The sequence below is a fragment of the Trichosurus vulpecula genome, chromosome 4 (genome assembly GCF_011100635.1).
Source record: "Trichosurus vulpecula isolate mTriVul1 chromosome 4, mTriVul1.pri, whole genome shotgun sequence".
In the NCBI taxonomy this organism is placed as follows: Eukaryota; Metazoa; Chordata; class Mammalia; order Diprotodontia; family Phalangeridae; genus Trichosurus; species Trichosurus vulpecula.
The window spans coordinates 350454049-350461154 of record NC_050576.1 but is presented as its reverse complement, the minus strand read 5'-3'; the positions used below and the strand labels follow the sequence as shown (position 1 = coordinate 350461154).

The 7106-nt window shown below is 42.0% G+C and overlaps 1 pseudogene; it reads left to right on the top strand.

Annotated features, from left to right (window-relative positions):
• Positions 1-302: 302 nt before the first annotated feature.
• Positions 303-3377, top strand: LOC118847229 (annotated as a pseudogene).
• Positions 3378-7106: the final 3729 nt, after the last annotated feature.

The window sequence follows — 7106 nt, the reverse complement described above, 5'->3', positions numbered from 1 at the left end:
TTATAGAAGTGTAGTGGTAGAACAAGTTTCCATATTAGGAGGTCCCTATACTAAGAAATCACAATTATAGTCCAAAAATGGGACACAATTTGTCTTTCATTCAGTTGTTTATTTGCCAGGAAATTATTTGTGGGAAAAATGAGATACTGGTAAGGTTATGAACTGATCCAATCATTCTGGAGAACAATTTGGAACTATGCCCAAAAGGTAATCAAACTGTGCATAGCCTTTGATCCAACAATACCGCCACTGTTGGGGTCCCTACCACCCCAAATCCCAGGCCTTTGTCCAGCAAAGGCCTGATGTCGCAGACAATGAATGAGGCGGGAGGCAAGATGATGAACAGCTCCGTTTATTCAGGTGAGTAGCAAAACTTTTATATCTTTGGTTACGTAGGCACTAGGAACGCCCTGGTTCCTCCTACTCTCCTCCCTTTTCCTTCCTGTGCTCTCCCATGATTCCCTTATGATCAGGCAAGTCCGGAGAAAGACCTGGAACTGCCACATTGTCAACAAAGGTGAGTCCCTTCCTCCTAGCGCCATTTTGTCCCACCCTTACCTCAGAGCCCTGAGTTTACCTCAGCAGGCCCTGGGCGCAGTGGTCCAGCGAGGGCAGGGGTCAATTCTAACTCGCCCTGTGACACGCCACTACATCTACATCCCAAAAAAAATCATTTAAAAAAATGGGAAAAGGGCCTCCATGTACAAAAATATTTATAGCAGATCTTTTGTGGTGAGGAATTGGAAATTAAGGGGATGCCTCTGAATTGGGGAATGGCTAAACAAGTTCTGGTATATGAATATAATGGAATACTATTGTGCTATAGTAAAAGATGAGCAAGTGAAACCTGGAAAGACTTACATGCATTGATTCAAAGTGAAGTGAACAGAACCAGGAGAAAATTGTACATAGTATCAGCAAGATTGTGTTCTTTAACTATGACTGACTTAGTTCTTCTCAGCAATACAGTGGTCCAAGACAAGTCCAAAAGTCTCATGATAGAAAATGCTATTTACATCTAGAGAAAGAACTGATGGAGTCTGCAGGCAGATCAAAGCGTACTATTTTTCACTGTCTTTTTTGTGTTTGTTTTTTTTTTCTTTTATCATTTCTTCTTTTACAACATTAGTAATATGATATATGTTTTACATGGTTACACATATTTGAATTGCTTGCTATCTTAGGGAGGAGAGGATTGAGGAAGAAAATTTGGAATTCAAAATTTTATATAAAAAATGTTAAAAATTTATCTTTATGTGGAATTGGAAAAAAATAAAATGCTATCTACTGAAAAAAAATACTTCTAGAAAATTACACATACTAAGTACTTAGCAGGAATGCCTGACATAAAAATTTAAAAAACAACTGCCCTGAATTTCAGAAACCTAAAATCTAGAATGGGGGCCGGGGGTTGGGCAAGAACTAAGCACATATATATCTGCAACACAAGCCAAAATATAGTAACTGCCAGAAAAGAGATAACAATACTATATGTGAAAATTCTACTTTCCTAATAAATACAATTTTTAAGAAAGATAGGTTGAGGATAGAAGAAGAGGAGACAAAGAAGAAGCCACACTGTTCTCTGTAGTAGCACATTTTTAATGAACTAAAAGAAACTTTCCCCGTTTATGAGGGTTGATTCTTGTTTTAGTTATGTGGGCAGTTTGATTTCCTAAAGTGACCTTACAAGTTAGAATCATCTAAACTCTGAATCAAATGGAAATTTTGGCTTTAGGCCAAAGAAAAATGATTACATTATTGGACTGATTTTTATTTTTTTAATCAATCTTACCTTGCTGGTTGTGGACATTTTGGACACTCTTAAAGGATGTAATCAGCTTATTTTGACTTGAAAGCAGGGTTAGGGGCCCTGGGGCCCCCTCCCTACAATGCCCGATTTCCTGGTGCTGGCGCTGCTGGCATTCTCGCTGGCTACGCCGAGGCTGATTCTGTTCTTCATGTGGATCTTGGTGTATTGGGGTGCATACTTTGCTGCCCACCTGTTATTTAGTGAAGTCCCCTGGCCATTTGTTGTGACACCTGGGGCCTGGCAGCTGTGGCCAGCCCTATTGAAACTTCAAGACCTCTGCTACAGGCAGGACCACTTCCTAAACCTTCAAAGCAACTGCATTGCATCTCAATGGGCTAAGGGCCATTGATACTGCTCCTCCATGGCTTCCCTTAGATCTGGTTCCCCTGACGACACTAGCTTATGGAGTTCTACCATGATTACTATGTGGTAGCACTGGACTTGAGGAGGTACAGGAGCTCAGATTCACCTACCAACCTGGGCAGCTACACCATTGATGCCCTGACAAGACATCACAGATGCTATTGAGGCCTTGGTTACTCCAAATGTGTCCTGCTGGCCCATGACTGGGGTGGAATCATGGCCTGGAAATTCTCCATCTACTACTCCAATTTGGTAGAGCGGCTGGCAGTGGTGAGTGCTGCCCCTATATTTAGCAAGAGTATGCACTGCACCATCCCAGACAGCTCTTTCCCTCCAGTCATGTGTTCCTGTTTCAGCTACCCTGTTTGCCTGAAAAGTTGCTTTCTATCTCTGACTTTTGGATCCTGAAGGACACCATGACCCATCCTATGACTGGAACCCATGGCCTTACAGATGATGAGCTAGAGGCCTTCCTGTTCAGCTTCACCCAGAACCAAGGCCTCACTGGCCCCCTCGACTACTAGGGCAATCTTTTCAGTTACTTTCCACTACAGCATTGAAATGTTTAAAAAAAAAGGGGGGGGAGATCTTTCCCATCCATTAATAAGCCTGTGTGACCTGCTTTAGTCACATAGAAGCCTGAGTCACATGAGCCTGTGGTGGGAGGAATGGGTGGAGCAGGAAGGGATGGAGCAAGAAGGGGTGGAACAGGAAGGGGTGGAGCAGGAAGGGGTGGAGCAAGAAGGGGTGGAGCAGGAAGTTGGAGTGAGTTGGAGCTTGGAGACAGAGAGGAGGCAGAGACAGCAAAGCAGCTAGGGTGAGTGAGAGAGGGAGGGATTGTATTTAAGGGAGTTTGTTTGTGGGGAAGCTTGATGGAGGGAAGGTCCTGGGGAGGGCAGTGCCACCGTCACTGATAATGTGTATAGATTTCTTTGTTGCTATGAAGGATTTGGCTTTCTGGTGTTTGAATAAATGTTTTGGTTTCACTTTCAATGAATAGAGGCTGTTATATCTTGTGATTCAAACCTGGAAATAAGTGGGCATATTCATAGCAGCTGCTGGGGTATCGCATTGGTGATATAAGCATCAGGAGCTGACGACACCAACATTGTCGTTATGGGGTGAGAATGACCCATACTTGTAGAGTGGACTTGTGGATAGTAGTAGCAGACTCTTTGTGCCAGATCACCTGCTGTCCTAAGTCCTGCCTGATGCTGGCCACTGAATTCCCCCAGGAACAACCAGACCAGAGGCATCACTACTTGTGGGCCTTTTTTAAGAGGTTAACGGTGTAGTCATGATACTTCCTTTGTATATAAACATTCTGGTTTTCTGCTCCCACTAAGGCCCACTCAGGATAAGGGTAGAAATGGAACAGTATTTGAAACAACCCAGCTTTTGACTGAAATGTGGAAGCATACTCCCTCTCTAATTTCTATGGTTTATGCTCTTTTCCACATTTCCCCTGAGATACCCAACCTAATCATCCCAAACCTCAATACTTATATTGTCCTTCCTCTCTGTCCCCTCAATTCCTGGCCAACTCTATTTCAGCCCCTATTAATTTCTGGAAGCCCTTTTCACACTGCTACAGAGAAAAGATCCCGTGTGGAAAGAAAGGGGACACTGAAGCTGGGATGTGTGCACAGAAACAAATCTTTCATTCCCTGAAAAAAAAAAAAGAAAGAAAGAAAGCAGGGATAGATGAATGCTCTGATTATAAGTTATTGGTTCTTCGTTTTGTTTAAATTCTTTTCTGGCGAGCTGCCCTTTTGTTTTTTTTGTCACTGCTGCTGCTTTTTTTTTTTTTCCCCTCTCCCTTTGTTCTTCATAAATTTCCAGTTCCTATATTCTCCTTGGAATTCTCTTTAAGATAGAAAGGTAGGCATACCTAGGGACCTGAAACACTGAATTAAATGACAACATGTAAGCACCTTTAAAACTCATGATGCGGTGGAGCCAAGATGGCAGCTGGAAAGCAAGGACTAGCATGAGCTCCCTGCCAAGTCCATACAAAAACCTATAAAAAATGGCTCTGAACCAATTCTAGAACTGCAGAAGACACAAAATAGTGGAGGGAAGCAGGGCTCTAGTCCAGGATGGCCTGGATGGTCTCTGGGTAAGGTCTATCCCACATGGAGCTTGGAGCAGAGCAGAACAGAGCAGAGCCCAGTGTGGGCGGCTGGACCAGCCAGACCAGGAGCCGGGCGGAGCATGCCCTAGCACCCTGAATCAGTGAGCTGCAGCAGTTATCAGACTTCTCAACCCACAAACACCAAAGACAACAGAGAAGGTTAGTGGGAAAAGCTGCTGGGGACAGGGAGTTCACGGTTCAGCCACTGCCCCAGGGGCAGCGGAGGTGGGGGCAGCTACAGAACTACAGCTGCAGTTGCTTCCGGCCCCAGGCCCACCTGGCGGGAGGAATTAAGTGGTTGATCAGAGGAGGAGTGAAGAGCTTGCCGAAGATCTAAGTCCAGTCTGGGTTGGGGCTTCTTGGGGAAGGAGGAGTGCTTGTGTGGCAGAGCTGGCACATCCCCCCAAGCTTGGAACATAGAACTCTTTACAAGCAGTCATACACCACTGAAAAACTCAAGGGTCAAGTAAGTTGGCTGGGAATATGGCCAGGCAGTGAAAACGCACCCAGATTCAGTCTCAGACTTTAGATTCATTCTTTGGTGGCAAAGAAGAACAAAACATACAGACAGAAGTAGCCAACAAAGTCAAAGACCCTACAATAAAAGCCTCCAAGAAAAACATGAACTGGTCTCAGGCCATGGAAGAGCTCAAAAAGGATTTGGAAAAGCAAGTCAGGGAAGTAGAGGAAAAATTGGGAAGAGAAATGAGAAGGATGCGAGGAAACCATGAAAAACAAGTCAATGACTTGCTAAAGGAGACCCAAAAAAATATTGAAAAATATACTGAAGAAAACGACACCTTAAAAAATAGACTAACTCAAATGGCAAAAGAGCTCCAAAAAGCCAATGAGAAGAATGACTTGAAAGGCAGAATTAGCCAAATGGAAAAGGAGGTCCAAAAGACCACTGAAGAAAATACTACCTTACAAATTATACTGGAACAAGTGGAAGCTAGTGACTTGATGAGAAATCAAGATATTATAAAACAGAACCAAAGGAATGAAAAAATGGAAGACAATGTGAAATATCTCATTGGAAAAAACCACTGACCTGGAAAATAGATCCAGGAGAGATAATTTAAAAATTATTGGACTACCTGAAAGCCATGATCAAAAAAAGAGCCTAGATATCATCTTTCAAGAAATTATCAAGGAGAACTGCCCTGATATTCTAGAGCCACAGGGCAAAATAGAAATTGAAAGAATCCGTCGATTGCCTCCTCAAATACATCCCAAAAACAAATGTCCTAGGAATGTTGTTGCCAAATTCCAGAGCTCCCAGGTCAAGGAGAAAATACTGCAAGCAGCCAGAAAGAAACAATTTGAGTATTGTGGAAACACAATCAGAATAACCTAAGATCTAGCAGCTTCTACATTTAGAGATTTAAGGGCTTGGAATATGATATTCCAGAGGTCAATAGAACTAGGATTAAAACCAAGAATCACCTACCCAGCAAAACTGAGCATCATGCTCCATGGCAAAATATGGACTTTGATTAAAATATAGGACTTTCAAGCTTTCTCAGTGAAAAGACCAGAGCTGAATAGAAAATTTGACTTTCAAACACAAGAATCAAGAGAAGCATAAAAAGGTAATCAAGAAAAAGAACAAGAAAAAGAAATTGCAAGGGACTTACTAAAGTTGAACTATTTTGTTTACATTCCTACATGGAAAGATGATGTGTATAATTCACGAGACCTTAGTATTAGGGTAGGTGGAGGGAATATGCATATATATATATACATATACATATATATATGTATGTTTATGTATATATGTATATATGAGTGTGTGTGTATGTATATATATATGCGTATATATATATATATATATATATATACAGAGAGAGAGAGAGAGAGAGAGAGAGAGAGAGAGAGTGGGCACACAGGGTGAGTTGAAGATTAAGGGAAGATATCTACAAGAAATAAAATCAAATTAAAGGATGAGAGAGGAATATGTTGAGAGACGGAGATGGGGAGAGATATAATGGGGTAAATTATCTTCCATAAAAGTGGCAAGAAAAAGCAGTTCTGTAGGAAGAGAAGAGAAGGCAGGTGAGGGGGAATGAGTGAATCTTGCTCTCATCAGATTTGACCTGAGGAGGGAATACCATACATACTCATTTGGGTATCTTACCCCACAGGAAAAAAGGAGGAAGAAGATAAAAAAGGGGGGATGATAGAAGGGAGGGCAGATGGGGGTGGAGGTAATCAAAAACAAACACTTTTGAAAAGGGACAGGGTCAAGGGAGAAAATTCAGTAAAGGGCGATAGGTTAGGAAGAAGCATAATATAGTTAGTCTTTCACAACATGAGTATTGTGGAAGGGTTATACATAATGATATGCATGTGGCCCATGTTGAATTGCTTGACTTCTTAGGGAGGGTGGGTGGGAAGGGAAGACGGGAGAGAATTTGGAACTCAAAGTTTTAAAAACAGATGTTCAAAAACAAAGAAAAAAAAGCTTTTGCATGCAACTAGAAAATAAGGTACACAGGCAATGGGGCATAGAAATTTATCTTGCCCCACAAGAAAGGAAGAGAAAAGGGGATGGGAAGGGAGTGGGGTGACAGAAGGGAGGGCTGACTGGGGAACAGGGCAACCAGAATATATGCCATCTTGGAGTGGGGGGAGGGTAGAAATGGGGAGAAAATTTGTAATTCAAACTCTTGTGAAAATCAATGCTGCAAACTAAATATATTAAATAACAAAATAAATAAATAATAAAAAATAAGTAACAAAAAAAAACTCATGATGCAATCGTAGTGACAAGGTAGTCAGGGCTTGAGGGCCCAA